We start from the raw sequence: 25,474 nt of genomic DNA on the forward strand, positions 1-25,474 counted from the left end.
TTATTCAACTTCCTGGTGATTCTCCAACACTTTATGTATCCAAATCAAGCTTCTTACAAAGTGATTCATCCTGGTTTGATTGGAACGACGAAGAAGCTGTCCTATTCCCAAACTGGGAAACTGGAATCACCTGATTAGAAAGTGGGATAACTTCTTCATCCCAACTCCTATGAGATTTATTCAACTTCCTGGTGATTCTCCAACACTTTATGTATCCAAATCAAGCTTCTTACAAAGTGATTCATCCTGGTTTGATTGGAACGACGAAGAAGCTGTCCTATTCCCAAACTGGGAAACTGGAATCACCTGATTAGAAAGTGGGATAACTTCTTCATCCCAACTCCTATGAGATTTATTCAACTTCCTGGTGATTCTCCACCATTTATGTATCCAAATCAAGCTTCTTACAAAGTGATTCATCTGGTTTGATTGGAACGACGAAGAAGCTGTCCTATTCCAAACTGGGAAACTGGAATCACCTGATTAGAAAGTGGGATAACTTCTTCATCCCAACTCCTATGAGATTTATTCAACTTCCTGGTGATTCTCCAACACTTTATGTATCCAAATCAAGCTTCTTACAAAGTGATTCATCCTGGTTTGATTGGAACGACGAAGAAGCTGTCCTATTCCCAAACTGGGAAACTGGAATCACCTGATTAGAAAGTGGGATAACTTCTTCATCTCCAAGACCTATGAGGTTTTATTCCGGACCAAATAACTTATGTAACCAAACAAGCTTTTTGAAAGTGTTCATCCCGTCAAATTGGAAACGAATACAAGCGATTTTAGTGTCCTATTTCTTCTTCCACTACTATGAGATTTTCAATATGACATTAAATAAATTTTAATACATTCTTTAATGCTATTTTTATTTATTAAAAGTGTTTTGATTTGTTATGTTAAAACTACTAAGCAATTGTTCTCCTAATATTGGAAATTATATTTGTTAATTATTGATTTTAGAATTATTTTCAGTTAATATTAAAACTAAAAGACATAATTAAATTTAAAATTAATTCAGATATTTAAAATTTCTATATTAAATTGATCTGTAGCAAAATTGGATTCCAAAAAAAAAATGGAATCATCTGATTAAATAATAAACCAAAAACTTTAACCTAAGTATTAACTAAACCTGCTTTTCACCTAATTAGTACCAACTAAGCTTCACCCAAATGATCACCTGGTTTATTCAACTTCCAACTCACCTGTCCCACCACCAAATTCTTGTGTGTTATTCAATGATCTCTTCTTATCAACTCATGAGATTTATTCCTTCTTCTTTCCAACCTTTATGAATCCAAACCAGCTCTTAAAGTGACATCCTCTGTTTATTGGAACGACGGAAGCTGTCCTATCCCAAACGGGAAACTGGAATCACCGAAAGTGTGGGATCTTCTTCTCCCCAACTCTCTGATTCAACTTATTCAATTCCTGGTGTTTCTCAACCTTTTAGTATCCAAAATCAAGCTTCTTCAAAGTGATTCATCCTTTGATGGAAACGAGAAGAATGAATCCCAAACTGGGAAACGTCACTTCTCAAAGAAGAGAGGATTCATCACTTCATCTAGAGAGATAATAACTAGATTTATTCTCCTCCTGTTGTTTCTCACACCTCCATTATTGTAAGGAAAGGATATGACGACAAGAGGATTCATGTGATTATTCCCAACTGAAAAACAAAAAAAAACCTGATTAAAAAGATGAACTGTTGATTTATAGAAACTGAAATTCAGAGAGGAATAAGATGACTTTTCAATTCTGGAGACTTCCAAACTTTATGTATCCAAATCAAGCTTCTTACAAGAGAGAGAAAGATGAGAGAGAGAGAGATGAGAGGGAAACTGGGAAAAAGAGAAAGGAAAAGGATTAGAAAAAGAGGAGAGATCAATCAAACTGAAGAGAGGAGAAACAACTATCAAAATCTCCACCCTTCAAAAGTTTAATCAATGCTTGTGAGGACAAAAGTGATCTCCATCCTTGTATGTGATTGGCCAGTTTGTGATTGACACAATCAAATTTTTGTATTTGATTCCTATTTTTCTTAATAACTTGTTTTTATTAATTTGTGATGTTAGATAAAATATTTGAATATTATTTTGAAAATAAAAATTATTTTAAGAAAACTTTAAAATTTATGATTTGTGATTTGATTTGGAATATGAAATAAGTTTAAAGTATGAACTGAGGATTAATTTGAAATTTAAAATTAAGGTTTAGAATTTGATTATGAAATTTATTAAACTTTATGAACTAGAGGATTTAAGTTTCATTTGACTTTCTGGTTAAATGATAAAAACTGATTTGATAAAAAAAGTATATGATTTGATAATTTCAAAAATATTCAATTCCTATTTTACAACTAAGATATGAATTCAATTTTCATGTATCCAAACTTTATAGATTATATTTAAACTTTGTGTTTCAACTTTAGGGTTTAGATTTCAAAAGTCACATAATGAATTGTTCCACTAGATCAAATTCAACAAATGGTTCCTAAAAATAAAATTGTTCTTCTCATGTCACATTCAAAAAATTGGATAATTTAAAGAATTAACATGATAATTAAAATTTAAATTAATAGAATTTGAGGATCAAAACTTGTGGTATTCAATTTGAGATAATTTTTAAACTGATCTAAATTAAGTTTAAAGATTTTAAATAAAAAGAATCCTATTAAATGAAATTAGTTTAAGGATTAGGGTTTGATTCTTCATCCCATCCTTTGAGATTTAAAACTTTGGGGATGACATCAGATTAAATTTATGAAAAGAAATAGTTTTACAAACTTAATATCGGTTTAAAGGAACGACGAAAAATGTATATTTCAAACTGGGGAAAAATTCTTCACCTGGGATTTTAAAAAGATAATAAATATAGCATTTTTATTATGTGTTATTAAATTTATGTCTCCAAACATATGTATTAAAGCATTTTGTCACCAAAGTGTTATGTAAAATTATAGGAAGAGGAAAGTGAAACAAACTGGGAAACTCAATTATTCCGCTTTAGAAATGCATACTTTTCAAACTAAAATGCTATGTAACTATGTCCGAAAAGTGTTATGGAGAAATTAAAATCGACCAACCTAACAAAGCGTTTGTATTTTCGCAAACGCTATCTAAAAGTAAGAGATATGTCAACAATAGCACAACTGAAAAAAACGCTATTCCACCTGTTAGAAAGGGATAACTTCATCCCAACTCCTATGAGATTTATTCAACTTCCTGGTGTTTCTCCACCATTTTATGTATCCAAATCAAGCTTCTTACAAAGTGATTCATCCTGGTTTGATTGGAACGACGAAGAAGCTGTCCTATTCCCAAACTGGGAAACTGGAATCACCTGATTTGAAAGTGGGATAACTTCTTCATCCCAACTCCTATGAGATTTATTCAACTTCCTGGTGTTTCTCCAACCCTTTATGTATCCAAATCAAGCTTCTTACAAAGTGATTCATCCTGGTTTGATTGGAACGACGAAGAAGCTGTCCTATTCCCAAACTGGGAAACTGGAATCACCTGATTAGAAAGTGGGATAACTTCTTCATCCCAACTCCTATGAGATTTATTCAACTTCCTGGTGATTCTCCAACACTTTATGTATCCAAATCAAGCTTCTTACAAAGTGATTCATCCTGGTTTGATTGGAACGACGAAGAAGCTGTCCTATTCCCAAACTGGGAAACTGGAATCACCTGATTAGAAAGTGGGATAACTTCTTCATCCCAACTCCTATGAGATTTATTCAACTTCCTGGTGATTCTCCACCATTTTATGTATCCAAATCAAGCTTCTTACAAAGTGATTCATCCTGGTTTGATTGGAACGACGAAGAAGCTGTCCTATTCCCAAACTGGGAAACTGGAATCACCTGATTTGAAAGTGGGATAACTTCTTCATCCCAACTCCTATGAGATTTATTCAACTTCCTGGTGTTTCTCCAACACTTTATGTATCCAAATCAAGCTTCTTACAAAGTGATTCATCCTGGTTTGATTGGAACGACGAAGAAGCTGTCCTATTCCCAAACTGGGAAACTGGAATCACCTGATTTGAAAGTGGGATAACTTCTTCATCCCAACTCCTATGAGATTTATTCAACTTCCTGGTGATTCTCCAACACTTTATGTATCCAAATCAAGCTTCTTACAAAGTGATTCATCCTGGTTTGATTGGAACGACGAAGAAGCTGTCCTATTCCCAAACTGGGAAACTGGAATCACCTGATTTGAAAGTGGGATAACTTCTTCATCCCAACTCCTATGAGATTTATTCAACTTCCTGGTGTTTCTCCACCACTTTATGTATCCAAATCAAGCTTCTTACAAAGTGATTCATCCTGGTTTGATTGGAACGACGAAGAAGCTGTCCTATTCCCAAACTGGGAAACTGGAATCACCTGATTTGAAAGTGGGATAACTTCTTCATCCCAACTCCTATGAGATTTATTCAACTTCCTGGTGATTCTCCAACACTTTATGTATCCAAATCAAGCTTCTTACAAAGTGATTCATCCTGGTTTGATTGGAACGACGAAGAAGCTGTCCTATTCCCAAACTGGGAAACTGGAATCACCTGATTAGAAAGTGGGATAACTTCTTCATCCCAACTCCTATGAGATTTATTCAACTTCCTGGTGTTTCTCCACCACTTTATGTATCCAAATCAAGCTTCTTACAAAGTGATTCATCCTGGTTTGATTGGAACGACGAAGAAGCTGTCCTATTCCCAAACTGGGAAACTGGAATCACCTGATTTGAAAGTGGGATAACTTCTTCATCCCAACTCCTATGAGATTTATTCAACTTCCTGGTGATTCTCCAACACTTTATGTATCCAAATCAAGCTTCTTACAAAGTGATTCATCCTGGTTTGATTGGAACGACGAAGAAGCTGTCCTATTCCCAAACTGGGAAACTGGAATCACCTGATTAGAAAGTGGGATAACTTCTTCATCCCAACTCCTATGAGATTTATTCAACTTCCTGGTGTTTCTCCACCACTTTATGTATCCAAATCAAGCTTCTTACAAAGTGATTCATCCTGGTTTGATTGGAACGACGAAGAAGCTGTCCTATTCCCAAACTGGGAAACTGGAATCACCTGATTTGAAAGTGGGATAACTTCTTCATCCCAACTCCTATGAGATTTATTCAACTTCCTGGTGATTCTCCAACACTTTATGTATCCAAATCAAGCTTCTTACAAAGTGATTCATCCTGGTTTGATTGGAACGACGAAGAAGCTGTCCTATTCCCAAACTGGGAAACTGGAATCACCTGATTAGAAAGTGGGATAACTTCTTCATCCCAACTCCTATGAGATTTATTCAACTTCCTGGTGTTTCTCCACCATTTTATGTATCCAAATCAAGCTTCTTACAAAGTGATTCATCCTGGTTTGATTGGAACGACGAAGAAGCTGTCCTATTCCCAAACTGGGAAACTGGAATCACCTGATTTGAAAGTGGGATAACTTCTTCATCCCAACTCCTATGAGATTTATTCAACTTCCTGGTGATTCTCCAACCTTTATGTATCCAAATCAAGCTTCTTACAAAGTGATTCATCCTGGTTTGATTGGAACGACGAAGAAGCTGTCCTATTCCCAAACTGGGAAACTGGAATCACCTGATTAGAAAGTGGGATAACTTCTTCATCCCAACTCCTATGAGATTTATTCAACTTCCTGGTGATTCTCCAACACTTTATGTATCCAAATCAAGCTTCTTACAAAGTGATTCATCCTGGTTTGATTGGAACGACGAAGAAGCTGTCCTATTCCCAAACTGGGAAACTGGAATCACCTGATTTGAAAGTGGGATAACTTCTTCATCCCAACTCCTATGAGATTTATTCAACTTCCTGGTGATTCTCCAACACTTTATGTATCCAAATCAAGCTTCTTACAAAGTGATTCATCCTGGTTTGATTGGAACGACGAAGAAGCTGTCCTATTCCCAAACTGGGAAACTGGAATCACCTGATTAGAAAGTGGGATAACTTCTTCATCCCAACTCCTATGAGATTTATTCAACTTCCTGGTGATTCTCCACCATTTTATGTATCCAAATCAAGCTTCTTACAAAGTGATTCATCCTGGTTTGATTGGAACGACGAAGAAGCTGTCCTATTCCCAAACTGGGAAACTGGAATCACCTGATTTGAAAGTGGGATAACTTCTTCATCCCAACTCCTATGAGATTTATTCAACTTCCTGGTGTTTCTCCACCATTTATGTATCCAAATCAAGCTTCTTACAAAGTGATTCATCCTGGTTTGATTGGAACGACGAAGAAGCTGTCCTATTCCCAAACTGGGAAACTGGAATCACCTGATTAGAAAGTGGGATAACTTCTTCATCCCAACTCCTATGAGATTTATTCAACTTCCTGGTGATTCTCCAACACTTTATGTATCCAAATCAAGCTTCTTACAAAGTGATTCATCCTGGTTTGATTGGAACGACGAAGAAGCTGTCCTATTCCCAAACTGGGAAACTGGAATCACCTGATTAGAAAGTGGGATAACTTCTTCATCCCAACTCCTATGAGATTTATTCAACTTCCTGGTGTTTCTCCACCACTTTATGTATCCAAATCAAGCTTCTTACAAAGTGATTCATCCTGGTTTGATTGGAACGACGAAGAAGCTGTCCTATTCCCAAACTGGGAAACTGGAATCACCTGATTAGAAAGTGGGATAACTTCTTCATCCCAACTCCTATGAGATTTATTCAACTTCCTGGTGATTCTCCACCACTTTATGTATCCAAATCAAGCTTCTTACAAAGTGATTCATCCTGGTTTGATTGGAACGACGAAGAAGCTGTCCTATTCCCAAACTGGGAAACTGGAATCACCTGATTTGAAAGTGGGATAACTTCTTCATCCCAACTCCTATGAGATTTATTCAACTTCCTGGTGTTTCTCCAACACTTTATGTATCCAAATCAAGCTTCTTACAAAGTGATTCATCCTGGTTTGATTGGAACGACGAAGAAGCTGTCCTATTCCCAAACTGGGAAACTGGAATCACCTGATTTGAAAGTGGGATAACTTCTTCATCCCAACTCCTATGAGATTTATTCAACTTCCTGGTGATTCTCCAACACTTTATGTATCCAAATCAAGCTTCTTACAAAGTGATTCATCCTGGTTTGATTGGAACGACGAAGAAGCTGTCCTATTCCCAAACTGGGAAACTGGAATCACCTGATTTGAAAGTGGGATAACTTCTTCATCCCAACTCCTATGAGATTTATTCAACTTCCTGGTGTTTCTCCACCATTTATGTATCCAAATCAAGCTTCTTACAAAGTGATTCATCCTGGTTTGATTGGAACGACGAAGAAGCTGTCCTATTCCCAAACTGGGAAACTGGAATCACCTGATTTGAAAGTGGGATAACTTCTTCATCCCAACTCCTATGAGATTTATTCAACTTCCTGGTGATTCTCCAACACTTTATGTATCCAAATCAAGCTTCTTACAAAGTGATTCATCCTGGTTTGATTGGAACGACGAAGAAGCTGTCCTATTCCCAAACTGGGAAACTGGAATCACCTGATTAGAAAGTGGGATAACTTCTTCATCCCAACTCCTATGAGATTTATTCAACTTCCTGGTGTTTCTCCACCATTTTATGTATCCAAATCAAGCTTCTTACAAAGTGATTCATCCTGGTTTGATTGGAACGACGAAGAAGCTGTCCTATTCCCAAACTGGGAAACTGGAATCACCTGATTAGAAAGTGGGATAACTTCTTCATCCCAACTCCTATGAGATTTATTCAACTTCCTGGTGATTCTCCAACACTTTATGTATCCAAATCAAGCTTCTTACAAAGTGATTCATCCTGGTTTGATTGGAACGACGAAGAAGCTGTCCTATTCCCAAACTGGGAAACTGGAATCACCTGATTAGAAAGTGGGATAACTTCTTCATCCCAACTCCTATGAGATTTATTCAACTTCCTGGTGTTTCTCCACCATTTTATGTATCCAAATCAAGCTTCTTACAAAGTGATTCATCCTGGTTTGATTGGAACGACGAAGAAGCTGTCCTATTCCCAAACTGGGAAACTGGAATCACCTGATTTGAAAGTGGGATAACTTCTTCATCCCAACTCCTATGAGATTTATTCAACTTCCTGGTGATTCTCCAACACTTTATGTATCCAAATCAAGCTTCTTACAAAGTGATTCATCCTGGTTTGATTGGAACGACGAAGAAGCTGTCCTATTCCCAAACTGGGAAACTGGAATCACCTGATTAGAAAGTGGGATAACTTCTTCATCCCAACTCCTATGAGATTTATTCAACTTCCTGGTGTTTCTCCACCATTTTATGTATCAAAATCAAGCTTCTTACAAAGTGATTCATCCTGGTTTGATTGGAACGACGAAGAAGCTGTCCTATTCCCAAACTGGGAAACTGGAATCACCTGATTTGAAAGTGGGATAACTTCTTCATCCCAACTCCTATGAGATTTATTCAACTTCCTGGTGATTCTCCAACACTTTATGTATCCAAATCAAGCTTCTTACAAAGTGATTCATCCTGGTTTGATTGGAACGACGAAGAAGCTGTCCTATTCCCAAACTGGGAAACTGGAATCACCTGATTAGAAAGTGGGATAACTTCTTCATCCCAACTCCTATGAGATTTATTCAACTTCCTGGTGTTTCTCCACCACTTTATGTATCCAAATCAAGCTTCTTACAAAGTGATTCATCCTGGTTTGATTGGAACGACGAAGAAGCTGTCCTATTCCCAAACTGGGAAACTGGAATCACCTGATTTGAAAGTGGGATAACTTCTTCATCCCAACTCCTATGAGATTTATTCAACTTCCTGGTGTTTCTCCAACCCTTTATGTATCCAAATCAAGCTTCTTACAAAGTGATTCATCCTGGTTTGATTGGAACGACGAAGAAGCTGTCCTATTCCCAAACTGGGAAACTGGAATCACCTGATTAGAAAGTGGGATAACTTCTTCATCCCAACTCCTATGAGATTTATTCAACTTCCTGGTGATTCTCCAACACTTTATGTATCCAAATCAAGCTTCTTACAAAGTGATTCATCCTGGTTTGATTGGAACGACGAAGAAGCTGTCCTATTCCCAAACTGGGAAACTGGAATCACCTGATTTGAAAGTGGGATAACTTCTTCATCCCAACTCCTATGAGATTTATTCAACTTCCTGGTGATTCTCCAACACTTTATGTATCCAAATCAAGCTTCTTACAAAGTGATTCATCCTGGTTTGATTGGAACGACGAAGAAGCTGTCCTATTCCCAAACTGGGAAACTGGAATCACCTGATTAGAAAGTGGGATAACTTCTTCATCCCAACTCCTATGAGATTTATTCAACTTCCTGGTGATTCTCCACCATTTATGTATCCAAATCAAGCTTCTTACAAAGTGATTCATCCTGGTTTGATTGGAACGACGAAGAAGCTGTCCTATTCCCAAACTGGGAAACTGGAATCACCTGATTTGAAAGTGGGATAACTTCTTCATCCCAACTCCTATGAGATTTATTCAACTTCCTGGTGTTTCTCCACCATTTATGTATCCAAATCAAGCTTCTTACAAAGTGATTCATCCTGGTTTGATTGGAACGACGAAGAAGCTGTCCTATTCCCAAACTGGGAAACTGGAATCACCTGATTAGAAAGTGGGATAACTTCTTCATCCCAACTCCTATGAGATTTATTCAACTTCCTGGTGATTCTCCAACACTTTATGTATCCAAATCAAGCTTCTTACAAAGTGATTCATCCTGGTTTGATTGGAACGACGAAGAAGCTGTCCTATTCCCAAACTGGGAAACTGGAATCACCTGATTAGAAAGTGGGATAACTTCTTCATCCCAACTCCTATGAGATTTATTCAACTTCCTGGTGTTTCTCCACCACTTTATGTATCCAAATCAAGCTTCTTACAAAGTGATTCATCCTGGTTTGATTGGAACGACGAAGAAGCTGTCCTATTCCCAAACTGGGAAACTGGAATCACCTGATTTGAAAGTGGGATAACTTCTTCATCCCAACTCCTATGAGATTTATTCAACTTCCTGGTGTTTCTCCAACCCTTTATGTATCCAAATCAAGCTTCTTACAAAGTGATTCATCCTGGTTTGATTGGAACGACGAAGAAGCTGTCCTATTCCCAAACTGGGAAACTGGAATCACCTGATTAGAAAGTGGGATAACTTCTTCATCCCAACTCCTATGAGATTTATTCAACTTCCTGGTGATTCTCCAACACTTTATGTATCCAAATCAAGCTTCTTACAAAGTGATTCATCCTGGTTTGATTGGAACGACGAAGAAGCTGTCCTATTCCCAAACTGGGAAACTGGAATCACCTGATTAGAAAGTGGGATAACTTCTTCATCCCAACTCCTATGAGATTTATTCAACTTCCTGGTGATTCTCCACCACTTTATGTATCCAAATCAAGCTTCTTACAAAGTGATTCATCCTGGTTTGATTGGAACGACGAAGAAGCTGTCCTATTCCCAAACTGGGAAACTGGAATCACCTGATTTGAAAGTGGGATAACTTCTTCATCCCAACTCCTATGAGATTTATTCAACTTCCTGGTGTTTCTCCAACATTTATGTATCCAAATCAAGCTTCTTACAAAGTGATTCATCCTGGTTTGATTGGAACGACGAAGAAGCTGTCCTATTCCCAAACTGGGAAACTGGAATCACCTGATTTGAAAGTGGGATAACTTCTTCATCCCAACTCCTATGAGATTTATTCAACTTCCTGGTGATTCTCCAACACTTTATGTATCCAAATCAAGCTTCTTACAAAGTGATTCATCCTGGTTTGATTGGAACGACGAAGAAGCTGTCCTATTCCCAAACTGGGAAACTGGAATCACCTGATTAGAAAGTGGGATAACTTCTTCATCCCAACTCCTATGAGATTTATTCAACTTCCTGGTGTTTCTCCACCATTTTATGTATCAAAATCAAGCTTCTTACAAAGTGATTCATCCTGGTTTGATTGGAACGACGAAGAAGCTGTCCTATTCCCAAACTGGGAAACTGGAATCACCTGATTTGAAAGTGGGATAACTTCTTCATCCCAACTCCTATGAGATTTATTCAACTTCCTGGTGATTCTCCAACACTTTATGTATCCAAATCAAGCTTCTTACAAAGTGATTCATCCTGGTTTGATTGGAACGACGAAGAAGCTGTCCTATTCCCAAACTGGGAAACTGGAATCACCTGATTAGAAAGTGGGATAACTTCTTCATCCCAACTCCTATGAGATTTATTCAACTTCCTGGTGTTTCTCCACCACTTTATGTATCCAAATCAAGCTTCTTACAAAGTGATTCATCCTGGTTTGATTGGAACGACGAAGAAGCTGTCCTATTCCCAAACTGGGAAACTGGAATCACCTGATTAGAAAGTGGGATAACTTCTTCATCCCAACTCCTATGAGATTTATTCAACTTCCTGGTGATTCTCCAACACTTTATGTATCCAAATCAAGCTTCTTACAAAGTGATTCATCCTGGTTTGATTGGAACGACGAAGAAGCTGTCCTATTCCCAAACTGGGAAACTGGAATCACCTGATTAGAAAGTGGGATAACTTCTTCATCCCAACTCCTATGAGATTTATTCAACTTCCTGGTGTTTCTCCACCACTTTATGTATCCAAATCAAGCTTCTTACAAAGTGATTCATCCTGGTTTGATTGGAACGACGAAGAAGCTGTCCTATTCCCAAACTGGGAAACTGGAATCACCTGATTTGAAAGTGGGATAACTTCTTCATCCCAACTCCTATGAGATTTATTCAACTTCCTGGTGTTTCTCCAACCTTTATGTATCCAAATCAAGCTTCTTACAAAGTGATTCATCCTGGTTTGATTGGAACGACGAAGAAGCTGTCCTATTCCCAAACTGGGAAACTGGAATCACCTGATTAGAAAGTGGGATAACTTCTTCATCCCAACTCCTATGAGATTTATTCAACTTCCTGGTGATTCTCCAACACTTTATGTATCCAAATCAAGCTTCTTACAAAGTGATTCATCCTGGTTTGATTGGAACGACGAAGAAGCTGTCCTATTCCCAAACTGGGAAACTGGAATCACCTGATTTGAAAGTGGGATAACTTCTTCATCCCAACTCCTATGAGATTTATTCAACTTCCTGGTGATTCTCCACCATTTTATGTATCAAAATCAAGCTTCTTACAAAGTGATTCATCCTGGTTTGATTGGAACGACGAAGAAGCTGTCCTATTCCCAAACTGGGAAACTGGAATCACCTGATTTGAAAGTGGGATAACTTCTTCATCCCAACTCCTATGAGATTTATTCAACTTCCTGGTGTTTCTCCAACACTTTATGTATCCAAATCAAGCTTCTTACAAAGTGATTCATCCTGGTTTGATTGGAACGACGAAGAAGCTGTCCTATTCCCAAACTGGGAAACTGGAATCACCTGATTTGAAAGTGGGATAACTTCTTCATCCCAACTCCTATGAGATTTATTCAACTTCCTGGTGATTCTCCAACACTTTATGTATCCAAATCAAGCTTCTTACAAAGTGATTCATCCTGGTTTGATTGGAACGACGAAGAAGCTGTCCTATTCCCAAACTGGGAAACTGGAATCACCTGATTTGAAAGTGGGATAACTTCTTCATCCCAACTCCTATGAGATTTATTCAACTTCCTGGTGTTTCCCCACCATTTTATGTATCAAAATCAAGCTTCTTACTAATGAGATCCTAGGACCCTTCTCTGGATGGTTTGGATAGATCCTTGCATAAACGAATCAAAGACTCAAGTTTATCAAGGCTGTGGATCGAATGGTGACACAAGAGGCTGCGGAAAGGCTCCTTGATACTCCTAGGCTTAGATCGGATATGACACACCTTTCTAAAGCCCTTGGGCGTTGGATATTACACACCAACAGACTGGATACTACACACCAGACACTCTCTTAACTCGTGAAAGCAAGGGAGAAGAAAACACAAGGTTTAAACAAAAGATAACTTAGATTAGAATGAGGGTTTGTGATACACTTAAATAGAGAGATCCTTGTACATGCACAAGGTCTCGAAAACATAAGAAAACTTAAAGGAAAAGGCTCCACACGGTTTCAAAGTAATAACACAACACTTAGACTAAAACATAATATAAGATAGATGATGAAGTCGGTCCAAGATGCCTTAGGCCGAGTTGCATCCAAGATACATCAACTAGGAATGTGTAAGTGAACTTGATACCTCATTAAAAACCTTGATTAGAAAACCCAGTGGGACAAAACTAATCAAGGGAAAAAGAGTATACCAAGCCACTTGCCTAGATGATGATCAGCTTGATGGTAAGATCACATGAATGGTGATGAGTGTGTCTTGGTGGCTCAAGCTTCTACCAAGACAGTCTTCTTGCTCCTTAGAGATCTTCAGTATGTTTCCAACAGCTTCCTTGAGTCTCCTTGTCATTGCACGAGTGATAGGACCTGTGGGAATGGCTAGGACAGCTTCCTCTTCAGCTAGTGTATCTTCAGTCTCTCCTTCTTCATCTTTATCAACTAGCTGGTCCATGATCATATCATCCCCTCCCACTTGAAAAGGATTTGTCCTCAAATCTGGCTCATCTGCAATAAAAGGGATCAAGTCAGTAACATTGAAGCTATTACTCACATCATACTTACCTTGCAAATCCAGTTTGTAGGCATTGTTGCTGATCTTCCTTATGACCTCAAAAGGTCCATCAATCCGCGGCATCAGCTTGGACTTCCTTTCATTGGGAAACCTCTCTTTCCTTAGGTGAATCCAGACCTGATCACCCACTTCAAAGACCATCTCACGCCTTCCTTTGTTAGCATGCTTAACATACTGTTTGGTTGTTGCCTCAATGTTGAGCCTAGCCTGCTCGTGGAGTTGTTTCACCATCTCTGCCTTCTTTTTGCCATCAACGCTGACCCTTTCACACTCAGGTAAAGGAATTAAATCCAAAGGAGAGTTGGGATTGAACCCATAAACTATCTCAAAAGGAGAAAACTTAGAAGTAGAATGCACAGCATGATTGTATGCAAATTCACAATGAGGCAAATAGTCTTCCCATGATTTCAAGTTTTTCTTTATGAATGCACGCAAGAGTGTTCCAAGAGTCCTATTAACTACTTCAGTTTGTCCATCAGTTTGTGGATGACAGGTAGTAGAAAACAAGAGTTTAGTACCTAGCTTAGACCAAAGAGTCTTCCAAAAATAACTAAGAAACTTAGTATCTCTATCAGAAACAATAGTCTTAGGCATGCCATGTATGCGCACAATCTCTTTAAAGAACAAGTTAGCAATATGCAATGCATCATCAGTTTTGTGACAAGCTATGAAATGTGCCATCTTTGAGAACCTATCCACAACCACAAAGATAGAATCCTTTCCAGTCCTAGTTCTAGGCAAGCCAACAATGAAATCCATAGATATGTCATTCCAAGGATGATAAGGTATAGGGAGAGGAGTATACAAACCGTGAGACTGAACCTTAGACTTGGCTTGTTTGCAAGTTGCACATCTCTCACATAGTTTCTCCACATCTCTTTTCATCCGAGGCCAAAAGAAATGATCCTGCAAAGTTTTAAGAGTCTTTGCAATACCAAAGTGACCCATGAGACTTCCTCCATGAGATTCCCTAACAAACAAGTCTCTCAAAGAACAGTTAGGCACACACAATCGATTATCATAGAAAAGAAAACCATCATGCCTAAAGTAGTGTCCCTCAGCAAATTTCTCACAAGAGTTGTAAGCTTCTTTAAAATCAGGATCATTCTCATACATTCCTTTAATCTGCTCAAATCCTAATAGCTTAGCATCAAGAGTGTTCAAGAGAACATACCTTCTGGATAGTGCATCAGCAACTATGTTTTCCTTACCTTGTTTATACTTGATGACATAAGGAAATGTCTCAATGAACTCAACCCACCTTGCGTGTCTCTTGCTGAGTTTGTGCTGTCCTTTGAGGTATTTGAGAGACTCATGATCTGTGTGTATGACGAACTCTTTAGGCCAGAGGTAGTGTTGCCAAGTCTGCAAGGCTCTCACCAAGGCATATAGTTCTTTATCATAAGTTGCATAGTTGAGGGTAGCTCCTCCAAGCTTCTCACTGAAGTATGCAATGGGTCTCTTCTCCTGCATCAATACAGCACCAATTCCAATTCCTGAAGCATCACATTCTATTTCAAAAGTTTTATTAAAATCAGGAAGTATAAGAAGAGGGGCATTAGTAAGCTTCTCTTTTAGGCATTGAAAGGCAAGTTCTTGTGCTTCTCCCCACTTGAATCCGACTTCTTTCTTGATTACTTCAGTCAAGGGAGATGCTATGGTGCTGAAGTCTTTCACAAAGCGCCTATAGAAACCAGCAAGTCCATGGAAGCTCCTCACTTCACTCACTGTCTTAGGAATTGGCCATTCTCGTATAGCTCTTACTTTCTCCGGATCAACTTTAACCCCATCTGCACCCACAATAAAGCCTAAAAAGACCAAGTGATCCGTTCCAAAAGTACACTTCTTAAGGTTAGCAAAAAGAGATTCCTTTCTAAGCACATCAAGAACAGTTCTAAGATGTTCTATATGATCATTAAAGCTCTTACTGTATACAAGGATGTCATCAAAGTATACCACAACAAATATGCCAATGAATGATCTAAGAACATGATTCATTAATCTCATGAATGTACTAGGTGCATTGGTTAATCCAAATGGCATGACTAACCACTCATATAGACCATGTTTAGTTTTGAATGCAGTTTTCCATTCATCTCCTTCTTTCATCCTAATCTGATGGTATCCACTTTTCAAATCAATCTTAGAAAATATGCAAGAACCATGCAATTCATCAAGCATATCATCTAATCTAGGAATAGGATGGCGATACTTTACAGTGATATTGTTGATGGCTCTGCAATCAACACACATGCGCCAGCTCCCATCTTTCTTGGGCACAAGTAGCACTGGAACAGCACAAGGGCTCATGCTCTCTCGGATATGCCCTTTCTCCATCAGTTCCTCCACTTGCCTTTGTAGTTCTTTGGTCTCCACCGGATTGGTTCTGTATGCTGGCCTATTGGGAAGTGTAGAACCGGGCACAAAATCAATTTGGTGCTCAATCCCTCGCACTGGTGGTAGTCCATTGGGACTATCTTCTGGAAAAACATCTTGATATTCCTGTAAAAGATTGACAAGTTCACTCGGATACTCCGGTGCAATGTTAGTAGTAGTCAAGAGGGATTCCTTATAGATAAACAAAAGAATAGGAAGGTTAGAGCAGAGAGATCTTTTAACATCACCAGACTTGGCATAGAAGTTTAGTTGCTTTGTTGATTCAGCGGGAAGATCTATCTCTTTCTTCTTTTGTAGCTGGAGCTGATCAACCTGAACTTCCTTAGGAGTCATAGGCACAAGAACTGTCTTTCTCCCTTTAAACTCAAAGGTGTGCTTGTTGGCATACCCTGATAAAATGAATGAGTTATAAGAGTGGCTTGTGTGATTTATCAAGAACAAAGAGAAGAGATAGCTAGGGTTTTACTAAGAATCCGAGAGAGAGAGAGAGAGAGAGAGAGAGATTTCGAAAACATAAGAGAGAAGTGAGGAAGTGTTTATTTTCCTTGATCCATTTGGTCCTGATTACATACTTTAAATAGATGCAACAATGAATAAACTAATGGCAAGTTGACATAGAAGAAAAGAATAAACAAAGAGGCCTGATCAAGGGCAGGTTGCGCACAGCCAAGGTGGAAAGCGACAGCACCAAACGGCTCTCTCTCCTTTGAACCACCTTGTCTTCTTCTTCAACGGATCCCTTCTCTTGGCCGACATCTTTTAAATATCTTAAGGCAAGTATAACATCCTTCTTGATCACAGATAAGTCTCCTCTTGCCTTGCACGCCAAGTTAGATCACACTTGTACGGACAAGCTTACTTTGATCACTCCGGATGTATGTCTTGACTTGATTTCTTCTTCCTCTATGTCATTCATGCTTTCATGTCAACACTCCCCCTCAAGCTTGACCGTGTGGGACAAGTCAAGCTTGGACACCATGAAGCTATTCCCTCATTAAAACCTTAGCTAGGAAAAACCTCATGGGATAAAACCCTAACCAAGGAAAAAAGAGTAGAACACTTCATGGGAGGAGAGATCAGTGACATGGAAGATCCGTGAGTCCAAGTTTAGGGTGGATGAACTCACAAACCTTGCTGCTGGCTGCCTTGGTGAATATGTCAGCTAGTTGATCTTCACTTCTTGTGTAGCATGGAAGAATCACTTGCTGCTCCACTGCTTGTCTCACCTTGTGACAGTCCACTTCTATACGCTTAGTCCTCTCATGGAACACAGAGTTTGATGCAATGTGTATTGCTGCCTGATTGTCACAATGCATAGTCATTGGCGTGGAGATCTCTATGCCCAAGTCATTTAGCAGTCCCTTGATCCATATGAGTTCACTAGTAAGCTTCCTCATAGATCGGTACTCTGCCTCGGCACTTGAGCAAGAGACCACCTTCTGCTTCTTGCTCTTCCATGTGACTAGGTTTCCTCCAATAAAGGTGCAATAGCCTGTGGTTGATCTCCTATCAACTCTATCTCCAGCCCAATCAGCATCACAATACCCAACAACTTCAGTACTCTTATTGCAAGCCATCCACACTCCCTGACCTGGCGCCTCTCTTAAGTATCTCAAGATCCTTTCCACCATGTTCCAATGATGTACCTTAGGAGCTTGCATGTGTTGGCTCACCTGGTTCACAGCAAAACACACGTCCGGCCTTGTGATAGTAAGATAGATAAGCTTCCCAACCATTCTTCTGATAAAATGAATGAGTTATAAGAGTGGCTTGTGTGATTTATCAAGAACAAAGAGAAGAGATAGCTAGGGTTTTACTAAGAATCCGAGAGAGAGAGAGAGAGAGAGAGAGAGATTTCGAAAACATAAGAGAGAAGTGAGGAAGTGTTTATTTTCCTTGATCCATTTGGTCCTGATTACATACTTTAAATAGATGCAACAATGAATAAACTAATGGCAAGTTGACATAGAAGAAAAGAATAAACAAAGAGGCCTGATCAAGGGCAGGTTGCGCACAGCCAAGGTGGAAAGCGACAGCACCAAACGGCTCTCTCTCCTTTGAACCACCTTGTCTTCTTCTTCAACGGATCCCTTCTCTTGGCCGACATCTTTTAAATATCTTAAGGCAAGTATAACATCCTTCTTGATCACAGATAAGTCTCCTCTTGCCTTGCACGCCAAGTTAGATCACACTTGTACGGACAAGCTTACTTTGATCACTCCGGATGTATGTCTTGACTTGATTTCTTCTTCCTCTATGTCATTCATGCTTTCATGTCAACACTCCCCCTCAAGCTTGACCGTGTGGGACAAGTCAAGCTTGGACACCATGAAGCTATTCCCTCATTAAAACCTTAGCTAGGAAAAACCTCATGGGATAAAACCCTAACCAAGGAAAAAGAGTAGAACACTTCATGGGAGGAGAGATCAGTGACATGGAAGATCCGTGAGTCCAAGTTTAGGGTGGATGAACTCACAAACCTTGCTGCTGGCTGCCTTGGTGAATATGTCATAATGAACTCCTAGGATGCTTCTTTGGATTGAATTGGATAGATCCTTGTATAAACGAATCAGAGACTCAAGTTTATCAAGGTGATGGATCGTTTGGTGACACAAAGAGTTGCGGAATGGCTCCTTGATACTCCTAGATGACTAGCTTGGATATTACACACCAAAATAGACACCCTTAGTTGTTGGATATGACACACCAACGAGATTCACTCAAGACTTGATGAGAAGTAAAGAGAGAACAAAGAAATCTGATAGATTTGTAGAAAAAGGATTGTGATTAAAAGAGAGAACGCAAACACACTTATATAGAGAAGTATGGAACAGGCTCCATATTCTCGAGATCATTAAAGGGAACAGGCTCCCTTGGAACTACAACAAAGACTAAAGACTTATTCAAATTCGAAAAGAGTTTTTAAAACATGAAATAAAAACCATAGTTTAAAAATAACCTAAGGTGGAACCGTGATACATCATCTAAGGTTTATGTAAGTAACTTGTGGCCTCATTAAAAACCTTCCTTTGGAAAACCCAATGGGACAAAACCAAAGGCTAGGAAAAGAGCACACACAAGCACTTGCTTAGATGATGATCAGTTTGAAACCATTGCTTGAATGGTGATAAGAGTGTCTTGATTGATCAAACGTCCATCAAGACCGTCTTCTTGCTTCCATGAGATCATAAGTAGACTTCCAACAGCTTCTTTGAGTCTTCTAGCTTTGGCGCGAGTGATGGGACCTGGTGGAATGACTAAGGCATCATCTTCTTCCCTTGATTGGTCTTTGAACTCTTTATCTCCATCCTTGTGCCGGTCCATGATCATATCATCCCCTCCCTCTTGAAAAGGATTTGTCCTCAAATCTGGCTCATCTGCAAAATAAGGAACCAAGTCAGTGATATTAAAACTATTGCTCACATCATACCTTCCTTGGAGATCCAGCTTGTAAGCATTGTTGCCGATTTTCTTTATGATCTCAAATGGTCCATCAATCCTTGGCATGAGCTTGGATTTCCTCTCATTAGGAAATCTTTCTTTCCTTAGGTGAATCCAGACTTGATCACCCACTTCAAAGACTCTTTCACGCCTCCCCTTGTTTGCTTGTTTGGCATATTGCTTAGTCTTCTCTTCTATGTTGCGCCTTGCTTGTTCATGAAGTTGTTGTACCTTCTCTGCCTTCTTCTTGCCATCAAGACTAACTCTTTCACACTCAGGTAAAGGTATTAGATCCAAAGGAGAGATGGGATTGAACCCATAAACAATTTCAAATGGAGAAAACTTAGTAGCAGAATGCACAGCATGATTATATGCAAATTCACAATGAGGCAAACAATCTTCCCATGATTTCAAGTTCTTCTTTATAATTGCACGCAAGAGTGTACCAAGAGTTCTATTAACTACTTCAGTCTGACCATCAGTTTGTGGGTGACAAGTAGTAGAAAATAATAGCTTAGTGCCTAGTTTAGACCAGAGAGTTTTCCAAAAGTAGCTTAGGAACTTAGTATCTCTATCAGATACAATAGTCTTAGGCATGCCATGTAAACGCACAATCTCCTTAAAGAACAAGTTAGCTACATGCAATGCATCATCAGTTTTATGACAAGCAATGAAGTGTGCCATCTTAGAAAATCTATCAACTACCACAAAGATTGAATCTTTACCAGTACGAGTTCTAGGCAATCCAACAATGAAGTCCATAGAGATATCATTCCAAGGATGATAAGGGATGGGTAAAGGCGTGTACAAACCATGGTTTTGGACTTTGGACTTAGCTTGTTTACAAGTTGCACACCTTTCACAGAGTCTTTCCACATCTCTTTTCATCCGCGGCCAGTAGAAGTGATCCTGCAAGGTCTTGAGAGTTTTTGCGACACCAAAATGTCCCATGAGGCTTCCTCCATGAGATTCCCTAACAAATAAATCTCTCAAAGAACAATTAGGCACACAAAGTCTATTATCATAGAAAAGAAATCCATCCTGCCTAAAGTAATGTCCAGCAGCAAATTTCTCACAAGACTTATAAGCATCTTTAAATTCAGGATCATTCTCATACATTACTTTAATCTGCTCAAATCCTAATAGCTTAACATCAAGAGTGTTCAAGAGAACATACCTTCTGGATAGTGCATCAGCAACTATGTTTTCCTTACCTTGTTTATACTTGATGACATAAGGAAATGTCTCAATGAACTCAACCCACCTTGCGTGTCTCTTGCTGAGTTTGTTTTGGCTTTTAAGGTACTTGAGAGACTCATGATCAGTGTGAATGACAAACTCCTTGGGCCATAGGTAATGCTGCCATGTCTGCAAAGCCCTCACCAAAGCGTAGAGTTCCTTGTCATAAGTAGCATAGTTGAGAGTCGCTCCTCCTAGTTTCTCACTGAAATATGCTATGGGTCTCTTCTCCTGCATAAGAACAGCACCAATTCCAATTCCTGAAGCATCACATTCAATTTCAAAAGTTTTATTGAAATCAGGAAGTATAAGAAGAGGGGCATTAGTAAGCTTCTCTTTTAGGCATTGAAAGGCAAGTTCTTGTGCTTCTCCCCATTTGAATCCAACTTCTTTCTTGATCACCTCAGTCAATGGAGCGGCTATGGTGCTAAAATCTTTTACAAACCGTCGGTAGAAGCCAGCTAATCCATGGAAGCTTCGCACTTCACTGATGGTTTTAGGAATCGGCCACTCTTGTATTGCTTTCACCTTCTCTTGATCTACCTTTACTCCATCTGCACTCACAACAAAGCCTAGAAAAACCAAGTGATCCGTTCCAAAAGTACACTTCTTAAGGTTAGCAAAAAGAGATTCCTTTCTAAGCACATCAAGAACAGCTCTAAGATGTCCTATATGATCATTAAAGCTCTTACTGTATACAAGGATGTCATCAAAGTATACCACAACAAATATGCCAATGAATGATCTAAGAACATGATTCATTAATCTCATGAATGTACTAGGTGCATTGGTTAATCCAAATGGCATGACTAACCACTCATAAAGACCATGTTTAGTTTTGAATGCAGTTTTCCATTCATCTCCTTCTTTCATCCTAATCTGATGGTATCCACTTTTCAAATCAATCTTAGAAAATATGCAGGAACCATGCAATTCATCAAGCATATCATCTAATCTAGGAATAGGATGGCGATACTTTACAGTGATGTTGTTGATGGCTCTACAATCAACACACATGCGCCAGCTTCCATCTTTCTTAGGCACAAGAAGCACTGGTACTGCACATGGGCTCATGCTCTCACGGATATGCCCCTTTGCCATCAACTCCTCAACTTGTTTTTGCAGTTCTTTAGTCTCCACGGGATTAGTCCTATAAGCTGGCCTATTTGGAAGTGTAGAACCAGGAACAAAATCAATCTGATGCTCAATCCCTCTAAGAGGTGGAAGACCAATTGGATTATCTTCAGGAAATACATCTTCAAATTCCTGTAAAAGACACTTAATTTCACTCGGATATACCGGTGTTGGGTCAGTAACATTCAAAAGAGACTCTTTAAAGATAAGTAAAAGAATAGATTGATGAGCATTGAGAGTTCTTTTGATTTCACCCGATTTGGCATAGAGACTATGCTGCTTCTTTGATTCAGGTTTGAGGTCTATTTCTTTCTTCTTTTGTAGCTGCAGTTGATCTTGATGAACTTCCTTTGGTGTTAGAGGAACCAGCACAGTCTTCTTTCCTTTGAACTCAAACGTGTGCTTGTTGGTGTAGCCATCATGTATCACTCGTCTATCTGATTGCCATGGCCGACCAAGAAGGATATGTCCAGCTTCCATAGGCAATACATCACAGAGAACCTCATCCTCATACCTTCCAATTGCAATGGGAACCGAAACCTGACTAGAAACCCTCATTTCTCCTTCTTCATTCAACCATTGAAGCCGGTAGGGCTTTGGATGTTTCTGTACTTGGAGGCCAAGCTTCTTTACCATAGTTTCACTAGCTACATTCACACAACTTCCTCCATCAATGATAAGACTACAGACCTTTCCTTGCACAAGGCACCGAGTGTAGAATAGATTCTCTCTCTGTTCTTGCTCTTCAGCTTTACTTTGCAAACTCAAAGTTCTTCTAGCCACCAATAACCTTCCTTTCACGGGTTCTTCTTCATATTCTTCTTCAATAAGCGCCTTACACTCAGACTCTGAAAGCTCATCCTCAGATTCATACTCTCCATTCTCAAGAAGAATCATGATTCTTTTATTGGTGCACTCATTTGCATAATGGCCTCTACCCTGACACTTAAAGCACTTAACATCTCTAGCTCTTGCACTTGAAACCTCGGCCTTTCCTTTATCCTTGCTGTAAAAGGAATTTGGCTTTGAGTCTTCTTTCAGTTGCGGTTTGCTTTCCTTTTGATAGCTAGACTTTTCTTCTTTAGTTCCCTGAAGTCTGGTGTTGTAACGAGAATGAGAATGGCCCTTCCTCTTAACTTGTTGCTCAACTAGTATAGCTTTGTGAAGCATCTCTTCTATCTCCACATAGTGCTGCATCTCAACATTATCTTGTATCTCTCGGTTGAGACCTCCTAAGAACCTAGCCATAGTAGCTTCTTTATCTTCAGAAACACGAGCTCTCAGCATCAACAGCTCCATGTCTTGATAGTATTCTTCAACAGATCGAGATCCTTGGGTGAGTCTTCTTAACTTCTGGTGCAAGTCGCGATGATAGTGATTTGGCACAAATCTTTTACGCATGAGAGCCTTCATCTCGTGCCATGTTTCAACGGGATACTCTTGGTTAAGTCTCCTGGTAGTCACAAGCTGGTCCCACCAACTCAGCGCATAGTCATGGAACTCAGTTGCTGCTATCTGAATCCTTTGGGCATTGGTGTAGTGCTTACAGTTAAACACCAACTCCATCTTCTTTTCCCATTCCAAGTAAGCATCCGGATCAACTTTGCCATGGAAAGGAGGTATCTTCAGCTTTAAACCAGCAAGATCATCTCTGTAAGTTCTCCTTTCATCATGATCTCTTCTATGTCTCCTTCTACTATCTCTAGAAGAGGAACTGCTGTGCGTGGCTCGGTTACGCTCATAGTAGTGGTCTGTTTCTTGTGATTCAGCATGCTCTCTCGGGGTTTCATCACGTCTTTCTCGTCTAGACTCATTGCTATGACCTTGGCCCGTAGCTTGCCTTATCTCTTGCCTTATTTCATCGCGAAGTTCCTTCATACTGCTCTTGATCATATCAGCAACGGTAGTGATCATCGTTTGGTTTAATTGCTCAGTCATCTGATCTCTCAATAACTTGTTCTGTCTCACGAGTTCTGCTTCATCTTCCGACTCTCTCACCATGGTACCTGATTCAGAAAACACTCAAACAAGTAAGATGTTCACAAGAATCAAATCAGAACAATTAGTCGACGCGGAAACAACTTTCAAAAGATTCAAAAGATAGAAAACTTGCAGATCACGGATTAGAGAATTCAAATCGACAAGACTAAGATTAGATCTATCAATTTTGGATTTATGCAGATCAGATTCAAGACAAATAAGAACAGATCTATCACAGAAACAACACAAATCAAGTTATTCAGCAAGTGATTCGACAGATCAAGCGATTCGATTACTTCCTTCACACGGATCGGATGAGTTTGATTCAAAATATGATAAGAACACTTAGATCTAATAGGATTCAACACAGACGATTAGCAATCAGGTGATATGCTACTCAGATGATACGAGAAACAACAACAGATCGCAGATCTATCAATGGTAATCAAAGAAGTTGAAAAGTTTATTTGAAACAGAAGAGAAATCGAAAACTTCCCAATCCAAAGCAGCTCTGATACCACTTAATGAACTCCTAGGATGCTTCTTTGGATTGAATTGGATAGATCCTTGTATAAACGAATCAGAGACTCAAGTTTATCAAGGTGATGGATCGTTTGGTGACACAAAGAGTTGCGGAATGGCTCCTTGATACTCCTAGATGACTAGCTTGGATATTACACACCAAAATAGACACCCTTAGTTGTTGGATATGACACACCAACGAGATTCACTCAAGACTTGATGAGAAGTAAAGAGAGAACAAAGAAATCTGATAGATTTGTAGAAAAAGGATTGTGATTAAAAGAGAGAACGCAAACACACTTATATAGAGAAGTATGGAACAGGCTCCATATTCTCGAGATCATTAAAGGGAACAGGCTCCCTTGGAACTACAACAAAGACTAAAGACTTATTCAAATTCGAAAAGAGTTTTTAAAACATGAAATAAAAACCATAGTTTAAAAATAACCTAAGGTGGAACCGTGATACATCATCTAAGGTTTATGTAAGTAACTTGTGGCCTCATTAAAAACCTTCCTTTGGAAAACCCAATGGGACAAAACCAAAGGCTAGGAAAAGAGCACACACAAGCACTTGCTTAGATGATGATCAGTTTGAAACCATTGCTTGAATGGTGATAAGAGTGTCTTGATTGATCAAACGTCCATCAAGACCGTCTTCTTGCTTCCATGAGATCATAAGTAGACTTCCAACAGCTTCTTTGAGTCTTCTAGCTTTGGCGCGAGTGATGGGACCTGGTGGAATGACTAAGGCATCATCTTCTTCCCTTGATTGGTCTTTGAACTCTTTATCTCCATCCTTGTGCCGGTCCATGATCATATCATGTCAGCTAGTTGATCTTCACTTCTTGTCTAGCATGGAAGAATCACTTGCTGCTCCACTGCTTGTCTCACCTTGTGACAGTCCACTTCTATATGCTTAGTCCTCTCATGGAACACAGAGTTTGATGCAATGTGTATTGCTGCCTGATTGTCACAATGCATAGTCATTGGCGTGGAGATCTCTATGCCCAAGTCCTTTAGCAGTCCCTTGATCCA

At 39.2% G+C, this 25,474-nt stretch overlaps 1 pseudogene; it reads right to left on the reverse strand.

Annotated features, from left to right (window-relative positions):
• Positions 1–1,657: 1,657 nt before the first annotated feature.
• LOC125604568 lies at positions 1,658–23,961 on the reverse strand (annotated as a pseudogene).
• Positions 23,962–25,474: the final 1,513 nt, after the last annotated feature.

Source organism: Brassica napus, unplaced genomic scaffold (assembly GCF_020379485.1).
Source record: "Brassica napus cultivar Da-Ae unplaced genomic scaffold, Da-Ae ScsIHWf_567;HRSCAF=849, whole genome shotgun sequence".
NCBI classification, from domain to species: Eukaryota; Viridiplantae; Streptophyta; class Magnoliopsida; order Brassicales; family Brassicaceae; genus Brassica; species Brassica napus.